This window comes from Pyxicephalus adspersus, chromosome Z (genome assembly GCF_032062135.1).
Source record: "Pyxicephalus adspersus chromosome Z, UCB_Pads_2.0, whole genome shotgun sequence".
Classification (NCBI taxonomy): Eukaryota; Metazoa; Chordata; class Amphibia; order Anura; family Pyxicephalidae; genus Pyxicephalus; species Pyxicephalus adspersus.
The window spans coordinates 86226746-86244629 of NC_092871.1; positions in this window are offsets into that span (position 1 = coordinate 86226746).

The window sequence follows — 17884 nt, forward strand, 5'->3', positions numbered from 1 at the left end:
TTAGTTTAGTTGCCCTTCTCTGCACTCTCTCCAATTCCACAATGTCCTTTTTGTGAACTGGGGCCCAAAACTGGACTGCATATTCCAGATGTGGTCTGACCAATGCTTTGTACAGGATTGTGTCTCCATCTCTGCAGTCTATTCCTCTTTTAATACAAGAAAGTACTTTACTAGCTTTATATATTGCAGCTTGGCATTGCATGCTGGTATTAAGTCCATGATCTACCAGAACCCCCAGATCCGTCTCCATTTTTTACTCACCCAAAGGTATGTGAAATACATTTGTGAAATGACTGTGACATCTTCCCTGATACCGGAAGATATTAACTGGAAAATTCAAGCTCACCACTGCTGGCCTAAATCCATTAGATCAGTTGTAGAACGTGTCCTGGGGTCACTCTACCTGATCATCCTACAATACATCTGGTGGGGTCAATATGTGCGGGAGTCCTTCAATTATTTTCATTTCACCAAACACAGAGCAGAATCTTCGTTCTTCTTTCTGTGTAGCCTCTGAAATGAAAACACATTTTCACAGCACATTATATTATTTTAGGCGGCTCTAATCAATTCCCTAGTTTATGGATCTCAGATCAGCATTAGTCAGGGAATTGTCCCATCTGCTTCAAAATTGCAAAAATAATATTGCTGTAACTCCCTCCTGTCCAGGAGAAAGTAAAGCTACCAAGACCAAAATGGATTTTGGCGTTTTGGTGCAATAAAAAACTCAACAAAACTTTGTAACTGATTTGTATAATTAAAATGATACATTTCACAAACCCAGATTTTGGGCAAATGGTGAAAAAAAATATTCATTCTTCCCTTTCTTCATGGGTCTCAAGTCACATGACATCCCAAAACTTTTTCTTTCTCTTCTGGTGGCTTCCGAATGATTTGAGTGCCATTCTCTCCATTGTTTCACTGTAGGTCATAATCCAAAATACGATTCTTAAGTAAACCAAAGAACAAATCATAATATTTACCCAGCTCTGCCACATATCACAGTGCTGCCTGGTATGGTAAAGATACCTGATCTTTCTCTTGTCGCTCCCCCAGCCTGTGATTGGAGAGAGAAGGAATAGCAGCAGACTGATGAGCTCATCTCCCTATCATTCTGCACCCTCATCATGTCCATTATTAGTACATGAGCACTGCAGCATAACTCATTGGTTCCTTACCATGTTTCTCTCTCCCAGTCTAGGCTCTGCTGTAAAGGATGATGCCAGGTCACTTTCAGGTATTTATATAACAGGCTCAGTGATTTGTTATTAATTACAGAGTTGCATTGATTTTCATTTTTTTATTTCTGCTTAAATTAAAGATAAAAGGCTTAGATTCATTCGTTCCCTAGATGAAGATCGACACCTGCTGTTGGAATTGGAAAATTACACCAACGAGAAAATACAAAATACAGTAGACTTCGGACTATCTGGCCTAATGTGGATAACAAAAAAGCCAGATAGTCTGAAGTTCCAAAAATAAAGCACTATTCTTATTCCCACACAGTCCAGTGCTACACATGCCGCACTAACGGACATCCCACACAGTTCCGGGGTGCAGGCAGCAGCAACGTCGCAACATTTGCCATGCAGGAGCACCGCAGCACACGGGCAATTTATAATGGACTTTTTTTTTCGGCCTCCGTACTAGGGCAGATAGTACAGAGGCTGGGTAGTCGTGACGTACTAGGGCAGATAGTACAGAGGCTGGGTGGTCGAGACGTACTAGGGCAGATAGTACAGAGGCTGGGTGGTCGAGACGTACTAGGCCGGATAGCATGGAGACTGGGTAGTCGAGACGTACTAGGCCGGATAGTACGGAGACTGGGTAGTCGCGACGTACTAGGGCAGATAGTACGGAGACTGGGTAGTCATGACGTACTAGGGCAGATAGTACAGAGGCTGGGGAGTCGCGACGTACTAGGGCGGATAGAACGGAGACTGGGTAGTCGCGACGCACTAGGCTGGATAGTACGGAGGCCGGATAGTCGCGAGCCGGATAGGCGAGATCCTACTGCATTCTGAAAGTGAATACTTTGGGGGTAAAAGTGAGATTCTTGTGAGAAAAACCAGGACCGCTGCCACCAGCTTTTTTTCCCCATACCTCCTCACACAACAGTTCAAGATATATAAAAAAATAAAACTGCAGCCAGTGTACATACTTTAATCGTAGATACCTCCATCTACTAGAACTGGATTATTTGTTAACTATTACATGATTAATATAGCCATCCAAAATCTCCAATCAAGTCATTTCCCCCTTTTTGTGACATTTTCTGGGTTGAATGTACTCTTCCAACTTCCTCTCGTGAGGTCAATATATCAAGGTCTCGGCAATCCCCTGAGGAAGCCCGTTTAAGGTGAAACACGTCGGGAGAGACCATAAGTACAGTACTGACCCACATCTTTAGTGAGAGTATTTTATAAAGTCATGGTTAAACATTGCCATGGCCTCTTTTACCAATTATGTTTCTAAGAAGTATATGTTTTAGTAATTGAAATAAAAGGTTTTATGTCATGCTAGACTTATTTTCCGCCATATAGAGCCGCTATCTTTCCACTTTTTCTCTTATGTACTATTAGCTCGGCAACCACTCTAGTGGTATTTTCTAACCGAATCATTGCGGGATTGGCTTCCTCTCCTTCTGAGATTCTTATGAATCTAAGCTGAGAATAAATATAAATGTGAAGGGTTCTAGTGTGATTTATGATATTCTCATCCAGACTGAAGATCTGTTTTTGGGCCACCAGTCTCTATGTAGGGTGACCATGACCGTCCAGACTCTTCCACTGGGGGAGATGATACGTTTCTTCCAGAAGCCTCTGAGCAGGTCTTCCGAGAGAAAATCCGGGCCCTGGTAAGGTGAGTGGGCCCTTATACAAAATTCCACTCACATGTATATGTGTATATTAATATTTATTTCTAACAATAGTAAATTACATTGATACATTTAGATAAGTATGTATAGGTATAAATCTAATACCGTGTTTCCCCGATTTTAAGTCATCCCCATTAAATAAGCCACCCCCGAGTGATCAGAAGGGGACAATCAATGGAACATGAGTGATCATGAGTGACTTTCAACAATAAATGTGTACTGTAGTCTTCTTAATGGAAAAATAAGACATCCCCTGAAAATAAGACCTAGGGCATATTTTTTTTGCATTTCAAAAAATATAAGACAGTGCCTTATAATCGGGGAAACAGGGTAATAAAGTTTGCAATCCAGCCGTTTATAGTCTTGATTCTCTCGATAACGTAGACAAAAAGGCACGCAATGTCAGTGGGTCCTTTATTTCACAATTACAGCATTTACAGGGAACTTTACCTGTGGAATTATTTCTTTCCCAGCTATTCCGTAAACTCTTTCTTGGAGTCCGCGATGAATCAGCGCGGCTTGCGTCCCGTTTTCTTCTTCCTACCGAGATTCAGCGGGAAAGCAAGGAGCAGTAATCCGAGCAATAAGTTTGAAGAAAGAACACGGGAAAACGCTCGTTGACAGTCACTCTCACAACTTTTTGTTAGTTGAATTTTGAATGCACCATATTATGTATCCCAAAAGTATTTTATATTGTCACTGCCTTCTATTGCTTTGCGCTCACTCAACACTTATAAGCGAAAGTTCACTCAATACAATAAAAATTAAATGAATTAAATAAATAAATATTCAAATTGCAATAAAAATTATGGGACGCATTGGGCTTCATGGGCCCCCTTGAGCGTCATAGGCCCCAGGGCGATATACTGGCTGCAGCCCCCTCTCCTCGGACCTGCCTCTGAGAATAAGCTTTTTGTTTCTTTAATTTAAGTCAAGAGTGTGTTTTTGTTAACAGGGACAAACCCAGAAACTAAATAGAAAAACTTTGGATGGGGTCCCTCATTTCTGTTCATCATGGATTATGGTGTACCCCTGGCCCTCCTCTGCACCCCTAATATCTCCTGACCCCCTGGCTGCAGCCAAATACATCTCCCCTCTTCTGTGCCAGGTTGCCTTTGAATTCAAGAAGATACACGGGATAGTCCCACCAGGGATTACATGGGCCCCCCCCATTCCTGGGCCACCTAGAGTGATAGCTGTGCCCTATGAATGCATTGCATCCATTTATTGTAGTTTTTAGGTGTTTGTGAACTAAAGATTCAATATTGCTAACAGTGACGAATGATAAGCCCCCACCAAATATTACCCCTAGATTTTATGGCAGCCAGTGTTCCCACCCTTTTCTCTCCAATGCTGGAGACCCTGTGTGCGGTTCCTCATACATCATAATGCACAATGAAGGACCAGCAGCCATTATGACCCTTAGGATGGGGCGTGGCAGCGGGTCCTGCACTGTATCTGATGACATCAGAAAAAGGGGCGGTGACAAGACTGGCCAGGGTATACTCTTTTTTGTTTTGAGATCGACTTTTATCACTTCATATATCACCTTCTTCTAGGATTATCTCTAATTACACATTGAAGAATACAGCTTGCAGTGACCAATCAGATTCCATCTTTGATGGTATTAGAAGAAAAACAAGACATGTGATTGGTCCACCAGTTATTTACATGTCCCCAACAATCACACTTTACATTTTAGTATGTTCATGTTCTTAAATGATTGGGTCAAAACGTCTGAAAATGAGCTGGAAAGTATTCATAAAAAGTTATACCTGTAATGAGACTGCCCAGACACTGCTAAGGGTTAAATGCTCATTTTTGTCTGGAAGAGGAGGAGAGGGAGACATAAAAATTAAAAAAAAAACTTTTACTTCTCTTATCCCTTTTCCCGCCTCTGATTAGCTGCACAACCACTCCCCCTCTTCATGGCTTCATCCATTGGTTGCAGGCACTATGACATCATCAGGTACAGTGCAGGAGCAGCAGTCCTGCATTGTGAGGGATAACACTGAGGAACTCTCACAACCTGGGAAGGGTAAGAGTTCTGCTTACCTGGGGGAGTGAGGAATAAACTCGGCATGAGCCCAGCTACAACTTGTACTAGACTAGAATTCTGTTTTAAAGTAAGGATTTTAAAAATACAGTGGTACCTTGGTATAAGTCTTTAATCTGTTACAGATTCTTGGACTTTTACCAAACAAATTTTTCACATAAGAAATAAAAGGAATAAAAAAAATAAATTATAAATAAATAAGAAATAAATTATACATTAATGCGGTTGTATAGAATCATTTAAACACTGCTTAATACTAAAATACATAAATACAAAAGCAATTAGATGAAATAAATGAAAATGTACCCTCACTTTACCTTGCTGAGAAGAGATGAGTGCCTACTAGGACGGTGCTGAGAAGGGAGGAGGAGGAGATGTTCTGTAATTCACAGAGAGTTATAGCGCGGGTTGTTCACTGAATGGTGGCAACTGGCGTACTGACACTCATGGGTAGTTGTGGCCTTGTCTCGAGAGAGGTAATTAAGTGTAGCGTGCATTGTTATGACTCATTTTGACCCATACAAGTTCTAGCACAAAGGTTGTATACCAAGCAAAATTTTTTTGTGTCCAAACAGGACTTATACCAAGTTGGATTTATTCCAAAGCGGACTTATACCGAGGTACCACTGTACTTGTATAGTCCAAACTATTTTTGTTTGTTTTGTTTGATGTGAAAGAGGAGGTTAAACCCCTTTTGTGCTTTCTATTATCCAAGGCTCCATCAGAGGGATTTCCCCTCACCTATGGTGACAACGGTTTTATGGGAGAGGAAGTAAAGACACAGAACAGAACCCCAGACAGAAATAAAAGTTGGTTTAGTAGGGGAAGGGCCTGTCAGCTTTTCTTTCTTTTTTAGGTTTTTCTTCCTGTCTAGTAAAATGGTAAAACTGTCACATGTATGTGAGCTGTGTCCTAATGTGAACAAAAGCCCATGTGCCCAGGATCTAACTGAACAGCATTATAAAACCCATTATAAAATAATAATCTGACACAGAATACAGGGGTACCAAATCCATCCCTTAAAAATCTGTAAAACAAATGATGGAGGATTGGGACAGATCCATGAAAAATGTATAAACAATAAAATCTTTATTCTGAATTTATGATATCATAAAATGAGGCATGCTTTTCATATAGCAAAGTGAATTATCCCCTCTAGCTATTCACCCTGGTAAGTGAACAGACATTCACTCTCAATGTGTCACATGACATGAAGTCATTTTTTTGGTAACTGGTTCGCCATTTTGTAAGATGTATATTTGTTATTTGCCCTTTGTATAAACCTGTCATTGTAAAACAGAGATTATGAAACACAGATGTGACAAATCCAATCAAAGGAGAACATATAAATAATATTTTATTATTTTGATAAAACAGTCATCATCATCACCATGGAAAGTAGTCAAAATGAATCTCCATGGTCCCTGCTGTCTTTTATTTGAACATTGCAGGAATTACACATTTATGTGTAGAATGGAATGACAGCGATTCCACAAGTATTTCCATGAGATACTTCAATGTGCAGCAACAGATACCATGGATTAAACACAATGGATGGCTCTCCATATTGCCGCCTTCACCTCTTGGTTCCTCAGGGTGTAAATAATTGGATTGAGTACCGGAGTCACCACTGATGGGATCACTGACACAATCTTATTGGTGTGAAGGTCACTTTCTCTGGTTGGTCTTACAAACATAAAAATGGTTGTTCCATAAAAAATGAGGACAACTGTTAGGTGAGAGGCACAAGTGTAGAAGGCCTTGGATCTACCCGAGGATGTTGGCAGCACCAGAATTGTTCTCAAAATGTAGATATAAGATATGATAATGGAAATGAAACACAATATTATCACAAAGCCACAAATTACCAGGAAAACAGATTCTAGATTAGAGGTATCAGAACATGCAAGTTGTATTAAAGGTGCAAAGTCACAATAATAATGGTCTACTATATTTGAGCCACAAAATGTCACCTTGGAAATTTGTACAGCCAGAAATATAAAGCATGAGAACCCCCCAATCCACGTCCCAAGGGCACATCGCAGACAAATCCTGGGCTCCATAATGTAAATGTAATGCAAAGGCTTACAAATGGCCACGTAGCGATCAAAGGCTATGACCAACAGGAGGATATTTTCTGTAGCCCCCAAAGAAAAGTGCAGATAGAACTGAGCTATGCAGCAGCCGAAGGAGATCCCTTTATGTCTTAGCAATAACCCATGTAGTAACCCGGGGACTGTAATTGTGGGGTACCAGAGCTCCAGGAAAGAGAATACACTGATAAAGAAATACATGGGCTTCTGGAGGTTCTGTTCGGTCCATATGATGGCTATGACTGAACTATTGATCACAATCCCTGCCATGTAGACAACCAAGACAATTAAAAATGTGAGAGATTTCAATATAGGAGTAAGGGTGAACCCCAGCAGATAAAACTCTGTGACTGATGATTCATTATACTGCATTCTGTGATCATCTAATAGACATGATCTTCAATGAAGAATCCAAGGAGCCCAGAAATATGAGCGGTCAAACATATAAAATGTGTATGCACAAAAGTTAGATAATTTCGGCCAGAAATAAACAAGACAAAAATGTAACACATGTGCAGCAGTTCCTGCTATTGTTTGGTTATCCATTGTGAATGATCACTAAACGTCTGAGCAGGAGTGACTGCCATCATTTTATATAATGGAGGATGCAGCGGGGTGCCTCCTGCATGTCCTCCCCCTTCCACATGATAATATACAACAATATGCAGCTTATTTCTTTTCCTGTCACTGGAAACTGAAGATCACTAAGATCTTTCCCAGCAACAGAAGTTTGATATATGCAGTGTTTCCATAAAAATTAGCTAAAGGAGGGGTAAAGCTGGAACATGCAGCCTTTTTTAATTTCATAGGAAAAAAGTGTGTCAGTGCAAATATATATATGGATTTTCTGTATCTTTTGAATAAATGGTCACTCAACAAATAAAATATTCATCCAAATGATGTGCACAGACCTCATTCTTGCTTTTGCTTGCTTGCTTTTAGTAAAGGAGATTTACAGTGGAGAAAATGTCTAGAAATGTTTTCTTTGTGTAGAATTGACTGATAATAGATCTGATGTTTACCAACACACATGGTAAAACATAGGCATTCCTTTATTATTTTTATTTAAATATATGATTAGAAAAATAGGTTTGGCCAGGATCACAATAGCTGAACAACATCTCCATAACACATGAAATATGAATCGATTGTGGTTTAATTTTATATTTTACTATGAATTACCTGGGATGGGTTTACAATATACTATAATCAGCTGTAAAATAATAAGATACAAAATTACTTTAAAGGGGATATATATTTATCAGTAGGTATGATAGGATACAGTGCTAAACATCTTTACATTTCCGCAGCACCTAATAATGGGAGAAATCCACCAAAATGTCCTCACCTGATATCCTGTTTCATATTCTGTGACATGTTTCAGGAGATTCTCTGACATCCTGTGACCTTACAAGACTCCAAGCTTTGCCTCTTATAAACGTTGCAGTGCAGTCCCAGCAGCAAATTCAAATTCATTCAGGAAATCTTCTAATTAAATCCCAGGCTCAAGTAAGATGAAATTATGAAGTTTTTAAAAAATAAAGTCACAAAACTTTTTATACATGTAACAGAGGGAATGAGTAGCTGTGATCAAACCTTCACTATTAAAATTTGCACAATCAAAATTCACTATTGTAATCCTGATTTATAAGTGTGAAAGTCAGGAACATCAACTGCAATACACACTTTATATGATGGGTGACCAATGGAACTCTGAAAATATAATAATCAGAATTCCATTTTATTAGATGATTGCCCTTCATCTAACTGGCAGTTCCTCGCCATTACTATTTGGCAGGATATGGGAGAGTCTACAACACTTTGGCATCTTTTAGAGCTCCATAAATGGGAATATTTGGCTTCCCAAAAACATAAGGAGTGAATCCCTAAAATATGTTTGAAGTTTGAAAAGAGTGCAGAAAAAGTGTCAAATTCTGGGGGAACCTGGAAAACTCCAATTGTCCATATATATTGGCCCAGGATGAAGAAGTATATTCCATTGGAAGTGTTCCATGACTACGCTGGGTGTGCTAGCATTACCGACTCTCCGAACTGTCTTGGTTTTCCTGATACTGTCTCACCATCTCTTTTTTATATATATATATATATATATTTTTTACTTTTTCACGATATACCAATATTACAAATAACGTGAATGGAAGTTGCCAAAACCAAGGAACAATATCCTCTAAATACAATATAACAAGTTAACAGGGAACAATAAGATTCTGACCCCCTCTTTTTTGTTTTTTCTCCCTCTACCTCCCTTCCTCACCATTCAACCTATTTTTTTTTACTTATTATTACTATATTTTTTTTTCTTACTTTTCTTGTTTTCAATTAAAATTGAATAATTACTCTCAGCATACCAATGTTCAAATACTACACTTCCCACTATTCCTTACCTAATTTAGGAGTTTCCGCGTTCTTTAAATATTCACAAAAACTGTGTATTGTTTCTGCTCTGTTTGTTAACTATGTACTACTGTTAACTGTATGCAACTAAGTAGGCAATATGGTGGCTGAGTGGTTAGCACTTTGGCCTTTGCAGTGCTGGTCCCAGGTTGGAATCAGGGCCAGGACACTATCTGCATGGAGTTTGTATGTTTTCTATGGGTTTCCACTGGGTACTCTGGTTTTCTCCCACATCCCAAAAACATGCAGTTAGGTTTGCACCCATGTTGACTGTGGTAATGACATTTGACTATGGTAGTGACATTAGATTGTGAGCTCTTCTGAGGGACAGCTAGTCACATGACTATGGACTTTGTACAGCGCTGCGTACAATTTTGGCACTATATAAATACTGTGTAATAATAATATTAATAGTATGAACGTGGTTGCTGATTTAAAAAAAAGTACAACAAAAAAAATCATCTGTTCTTACGAAGTGTTTTACATAACAAATAAACTCATTTAGAATTTTCCTCGTATTCACAAGTAGATTTTTTCCCCAAATTGTCCTAAATATTGCAAAAACACGATAATTATTGGTTGGTCTCCCTATAGCTAATGATCCAGCTCTGGAATGTGTTTGTACAGAAGTCACAGTTCTCATACTGGAACTGTTCTTGTTTTAAAAAAAAGAAACAAAAGGAAAAATGGTAAACAGAACTTTGAAAGTTTAGTGCACAAATGGCAATGAAATACAAACACAAAAAATAATTAAATAAACCACCCAAAATGTACAAAAGTTTTAATTAAAGAGAAAAAAGTAGAGAAGGTTGTTTACACCAAAGGTGGTAACCCAAGAACTTTGAGAAGGGATAGTTTCCCGTGTGCCCAGCCTGGGAATTACAATGAGAAGGTGAGTTTTTACGGATGAAGTAAAGGCTTTTTTAGGGCACGGACTGTTTTTTATAAAACAATAACGTTTATTTCAATCAAAAATATTATAAAACTAGACAAAGATGACCTATGCTAGTCCTAATGCTAACATAGGAGAGCTAAGTTAGGCAACAAATAAGCATACGGTACAAGTAGTTTAGGTCTTGTTCAGATAGCAAAAGTTTTGTTTCCCACCCAACCCATTTCGCCTAATAATTTCGCTTCCTCAGGGGTTTGTTGGGGAGACTTGAGAATATTGCTGAAATCTTTTCTGTGGGGGCCAATTTGTCCTCATACTCCTTGTGAGATGATTCGGTTTTAAAAGCCGTAGTGCTTAAGGAAAGCAAAGTCCCTTGGGCAGCATGGTGGCTCAGGGGTTTGCAGCGCTGACTCTCCGGTCCAAATCCCAGCAAGGACTTTATCTGCATGGAGTTTGCATGTTGTCGCCGTGTCTGTGTGGGTGTCCTCCCACATCCCAAAAACATGCAGTTAGGGTAATTGGCTTCCCCCAAAAATTGACCTTAGACTACATTAATGACATATGACTATAGTAGGGACATTAGATTGTGAGCTCCTTTAAGGAACAGTTAGTGACCCAACTATGGACTTTGTACAGCCCTGCGTAATATGATGGTGCTATATAAATACTGTGTAATAATAATAATAAAAGCCCTATTGTTAGGAATAGAATATCCTTTGGATGGCTCTTTAAAGAGGCATTTGGGTGATGATCCCTTGATGGGTAAATTTGTACTGAATATATACGTTGAAACGTTAATATATGGGAGCTTTGACATCTTGTATAAGGTTCAGTATTTTTGCTCCAATAAGAGATGATAGTGCAGTATTGTGTCAACTGGGGAGTAGTGTCCACATGACATATAACACTCTGTTTGTTTTGCGTGGTGGTATTGTGGTGGGTCGCGGGTAGCTGACCAAAGGAGGAGAAAAAAAGTAGATTTTTTTTTAAACTATTTCACTGAAACACCCCAATGAAATGATAAATGATAATGATAGAATACTCATGAAAGTCTTACTTCTCCAGCCTTGGAGAGCTTTGATAAATCAGGCTCATTATGTAGGTATAAATGCTCACAATCTAACACAACACCACAATCTCTACTTTTTACCAAAACAATCCTCACATTGGTGATCCTCCTACTTACTGACGCATTTCACCCCTCTAACTTCTCATTGGCCACTTAGTCTGCTTTATCCCTCGCTCAGATCACAAACATGTAATAGTAAAAAGTTGAAGCCATTACAGGACATCTACACAAAATTACCCTTTGTACTGCACTTCTCAGTACTTTCATCAATGTCTACCTAATACCTTTCATATATATTACTGTACATTCACCCATCTCTATTTCACTTTATCTCAGGTTTTAAATTACCATTCAGGCACATTCACCCATCCTTAGTTACCATTCATATATATTTGGTTATCATAATTTGTGCAGAACAAATCAGCAATTTTACAAGTAAAATGTTCATTAAAAATTCACCCTTTGAGGTCTTTTGTTGGCAAGTCTGACAAATGTTAATATACTGGGTGCACATGTGCTAAGAATTTAACTAAAATGAATCATTTTCTAAAACTTTCACTTAGAATATTGACTTTATTTGAACACTCAAGTGAATGTGCGGCTTGTAGTGATTCAACAAAATTGGGGTTAGTTGGGGTTGGGTTGAGAGTCATGATGTAAGGTGTATCCTTGCCCACGGTGACCCCAGGGATCGTGGGCAGCATGGGGGAGACTGCTGCAGCAGGCAGCGCGGCTGCTCTGCTCGCAGCGTGTCTGCTCTCTGCGGAGGAGGGATCTGTCCCGGCCGAACAGTAGGGAGCACCCGATTACAAAGAAGAGAGAATCCTGGACTCTCGTAAGATGCGTAGCTCCCTACAGTACCTTTTTGATTGGAAAGGGTATGGACCAGAAGTGAGGTGCTTGGTGCCGGCCTACCGCATACATGCGGAAGAACTTGTGTCCGAGTTTCACCCAGAGAAACCCCGTCAAGAGAGTCCTGAGGCAGCAGGCGTGTCTCCTCTCACTGGCGGAGCGATCTGTAGATCGGCTGAACGGCATCCCCAGCATCCCTGCAGCCAGGCACAGTGCCACACGCACCCTGAGCATTCCTGCGGGCATGCACAGTACAGCACAGTCCAGGGGTCCTGCTTTAAGAGGCGTGCGTGCTACTATGCGCGCCTCATGTACTCCCCAGGGGCGAGGCAGCCGGCTGTCTCGCCACTGGCGGGACATGAATAGTTTGAATTCCCTGCGGCTAAATCGGCCACAAGAGATTTATTATTCAGTTTGTTCCTCCAATCCAAAAGCCTGGCGCTATTGGATTGGTGGAATCTGCCCAATTAATGAGACCCTGTCATTAGCACCCTTGCCCGTTATAGCCTCTGTGTTACAGTGTGCTTGGGTGCGTTGTTATGTTGGATTACCATTTTGATCTCTGTTGTCTTCCCTGTGTCTTGTCAGCTCCGACGTATTATCAGCAGCCACCCAGACTCATTATTGACTTTGCATGAACTCTGCCTGCCCTGATTTCGGATTGTCCCTGACTACGCCTTCTGCCTCATTCTTTTGTACCTCGCTGATCAGATTGATCTTTAGTGTTTGACCTTGGCCTGTACCTGGATTACGGAATGAAGTCTGTTGAAAGTGTACCACAGAGTTAGTTGTGGTTTGTGTGCGCAGGCGCATTACACATGGTATGATATTGTGTTGTCTGTTTTCTATCACACACATGGTAAATATACAATGACATTACATTTTAATGATGATCACTTTGGGGAGTTTTAGCACAAACTTTCCACTTCATAACCACATTTTGGGGCAGATTTTCAGGCACTGGATGTCATTGTATTATCACATCACTGATAGAGGACAATAAAAGTCTACAAAGACAACACAATCAGCGATGATCTCTACAGACCAATATCTAGAGAACCTTTCCAGGGACTCCCAGAAAATTCACCTTGGAAAAATAAAATCCCAAAAGCAATTTATTATCTGTGATTCCTGTGTGTATAATTCAGTAGCAATTTCCTGTAACATCCAATTAAATGTCTGGGGACCAATAAAGGAGAATAATGAAAATGATAATATGAATTGTGATTTATTTATAGTCTGTGTCATGATGCATCTGAGCCCACGAGGAAAAAACAATTCTGTAAACTTACTATGCATTGCTAAAGGAGAAAACATTTTATATTTGTCTAATTTGGAAAATAACTTTTACTACAAGGCTGGAGGAATCTAAAGGAGAAATATATTGGATGTGGAACCAGGACCAAAGTTATAAACACACCTAGCTTATAAACCCCAAAATCATTACAAATTTACATTTACATACAAATACACATTACAAACAAGCTCACAATTTAATGTCCCCACTATATAACAAACTAGTTTTATTACTGTTACTAAATTCAAAATTACTGTATTTAAAATTAGAAGTCATTTGTAAAGTTATATCAATAACAATAACAATACACAGTTAATCAGAGCAAAAATCATTGGTACCAAAATACTGAATGAATAATAATTATTTATCCAAGAATTGGCAGAGAATTTCATCCAATTGTATAAAAACTTGAAAACCATCAGCTACAAAAATGTTTTACCGTATTTCAACCCTCAAACATTAAATTTCATTTGCATATCAGATCACCTAAATGTAGCCTACCAGTAATATTCTATTTAAAATATGTTTTTTTCCCCTTCCCTATTAACCTTTACTCAACATTAAGCATTCCTAAATAATTTCGGATTTCCATTCTCCAATCAGCTTTTTTTCCTTCAGATTGTAAACATTTTTAATCCTTTCATTTGTTCATTGATTAGTTTCATGACATTTTAATAATGAAAGTGTATAATTAAGCAAGAAAAATTCATAATTTCATATTAACGTTTGCAATGCTTAGCGTCATTATAGAATAATTATGGAAATAATGTTATAGAAGAAAATCTTACAATTAAAAAAAGATTAAATAATTATTACATTGGATTTTCTTTTCTTTTCACATAAATCTGTGTTATTCTTTCCTTGTTATATAAAAAAATTAAATATTGTCATTTATAGACCCCACATTGTGACTTTTTAATTTAAATATTTTGTACAAAGAAAGAAAACAAATTAAAAAATTACCAGAAAAGCCCATTGTTAAAGTAACCTGATTGCTGCATATCAGGAAGTTCGGATATGTGACACATAACTTATATACAAAAAGGCCAATAAAATTATTATTTGGATTCAGCTGAATCTATAACATGAAAGATGAATACGGCATTGAAATGTTTCCACAATAGTTTATCATTATACTGAATGAAACCACCAATACTTCTATTAGAGAGTTCCAAAATGGAAAGACAAAGGGGTTCTGCACATATTGCACCCCATTATAACCTATCATACCCCCACACTGCTCTCCTGCACATACTACCCCCTGTCATACCCCCACATTCCTCTCCTGAACATCCTGCCCCTTTCATACCCTCCATACTCCTCTCCTGTACATACTGCCCCTTGTCATACCCCCACACTCCTATACCCTCCATTCTCCTCTCCTGTACATACTGCCCTCTGTCATACCCTCCATACTCCTCTCTTGTACCTACTGCCCCGTCATACCCTCCATACTCCTTTTCTGTACATACTGCCCCCTGTCATACCCTCCATACTCCTCTCCTGTACATACTGCCCCCTGTCATACCCCCACACTCCTCTCATGTATATACTGCCCCTGTGATACCCCCACACTCCTCTCCTGTACATACTGCCCCTTGTCATACCCCCCACACTCCTCTCCTGTACATACTGACCCTTGTCATACCCCCCACACTCCATTCATGTACATATTGCCCCTGTCATACCCTCCATACTCCTCTCCTGTAGATACTGCCCCTTGTGATACCCCCACACTCCTCTCCTGTACATACTGCCCACTGTCATACCCCAACACTCCTCTCCTGTACATACTGCCCCCTGTCATACCCCCACACTCCTCTCCTGTACATACTGCCCCTTGTCATACCCCCCACACACCTCTCATGTACAAACTGCCCCTTGTCATACCCCTCCATACTCCTCTCCTGTACATACTGCCCCCTGTCATACCCCCACACTCCTCTCCTGTACATACTGCCCCTGTCATACCCCCAGCAATATCCAAATGTCAAAATGCTGATAACAATGGTGGTGTAGACAGACAGGGCGGGTGAACACCTCTGTGTGTATTTTGGGAATGTTTTGGGGTGTAGATGACATCCTACAAATATACAAATGTTTACACACACTAAGCTGCAGCACATGGCTGTGAATAGGACACAAAGTAACATAGAGGATTCATTAATGGAATATTTGTGATTCTGCAGGATAATGTGAAGTGTGAGCTCTTATTGGCAGGGAAATCACATTGTATTATCTCATCTTCATCTGACCCATGTGTGCACATTATCATTGTGTTATCTGTCTGGAGAATCCCAGGAAATAGAAGTGAGGCAAATAATCTCTAATGATAAATAAGAATAAAACTCAGCTGGGAAATCTGGGGAGAAAAGGAAAGCTAATTATTAGATCAGGAAAATGCAGATAATAGGATTTACACTTTCCCTAGAAAATGTATTTATAATGTCCCTCCAGGGCCATCAAAGTTTTTATAAAGAATGGAACCAAAGAGGAATTTCTTAATATTCTGAATGTGTAACTATAGGCACAATGTATCAGTTGTTTGTTAATAATATCAACAAGATTACAATCAATTCTTAATCTTTGCATCTTTGCTCAGTCCTTTCTCTCACTTGCTGGGTCTATGCAGGGGGCCCTCAGGTCACAAGGAGGTGAAGGGTCCATGAGTCCATCTGCTGCATGTGATTGGCCAATGTTTGTATTCATACCTCTGGGATCCCCATGCTTGTGTAACACTGGGCATATATACCCCATAGATATTTGGAGATGTAGCACTTGGTCTTGGACAAAAGTCAATACATCAAACCATACACACAGACTACACAGACTACACAAAAAAATTGCTTATAATAAGACACCTAGAAACATATCCACATAAGCACCTTCCTTGTGTCTGTTGTGGTCTAACGGTATTTTTTATGGTTAATAGCATTTAAGTGGTATTTAGTGTTGGTCGAATATCTCACTATTCAATTAGACAGCTATTTGATCGAATAGGGATATAATGTTCGGGTGATAGAACGTCGAATTTGAACACCATTAACGTCAATGGGGGGAAAATTTGTGTTATTTTTCAGGACTGTGTAGAACTGCAAGAGCAATCAGGGGAGCAGAGCTGACAGCTGCGCTCCCCTGATTGCTCTTGTACCCCAAGCATAAATGTAGTATGTGTTCTTGGATAGGGATTCTCTATCCAAGAACACAGGAGTCCCACGGAATCCCTGGGCACAGGAGGCTAAATGGGGACAAGTCTCCCCATTCATTCACCTCTAGTTCTCTTGCGCTAGAACTGTCATCAGACTTTACCTTTCCTCAGCCAATCACAGAGCAATGAAAGTGATGAATTGGGAGACTTGTCCTCATTTAACCTCTAGTGCCCAGGGATCCCACACTGACAGGAGGATTCCCACGGCTGTGCAGCCATGGGAATCATCTTGTCAGTGTCACGGGCCGTGGAGTCACATACAGTTCCGCTAAGGCTGCAGGAGGAATCAGAGAAGCGGAGCTGACAGCTCCGCTCCTCTAATTGCTCTTGCAGCCTTAGCATTATAGTATGTGTTCTTGGATATCTATAGTATGTGTACTTGGATGGAGATTCCCTATGCAAGAACACAGGAGTCCAATGGGATCCCCAGGCACTAGAGGCTAAATAGGGACAAGTCTCCCCATTCATTCACCTCTAGTGCTCTGTGATTGGCTGGGGAAAGGAAAATCCTAATGATGTTTGAGCCGTCATCATTGTTTACCTATCATATGTGATGAATGGGGAAACTTCTCCCCATTTAGCCTCTAGTGCCCAGGGATCCCACACTGACGGGAGGATTGTGACATCCTGTCATTGTGGGATAATCAGTAATAAAAAAAAAGTTAGTTACACAAATCACACACATTCAATAAATTACTTTTTTTTTAACACTTTTTTTTACACACGAATCCCGTGTTTTTCGGGTCGGGTATATCCGAATTCGAACAGCCATATTCGAGTCAAATATAAGGACAACAGGAATTCGAACATCAACACTAGTGGTATTCATACTAACATTTTTAACGCCTTGCCTTTAACAAAATTTGCTAGATCTGTAACTTGTATTACTTTCTAATTTCTAATGTTTAATAATGTTTCTGATACGTGATATCTATTATTCTGATTGCCCAAGTCCCGCACTTGTAACCTCTCATGTGTTAGTTCAGATGTGTCAAGTTTATTTAGTATGCTCATGACTTTCATTAAATAAATATAATTACCGTATTTTTCGGACCATTAGACGCTCCGGACTATAGGACGCACCAGGTTTTCCGCACGGGAAAACAAGAAAAAAAAAATTCATT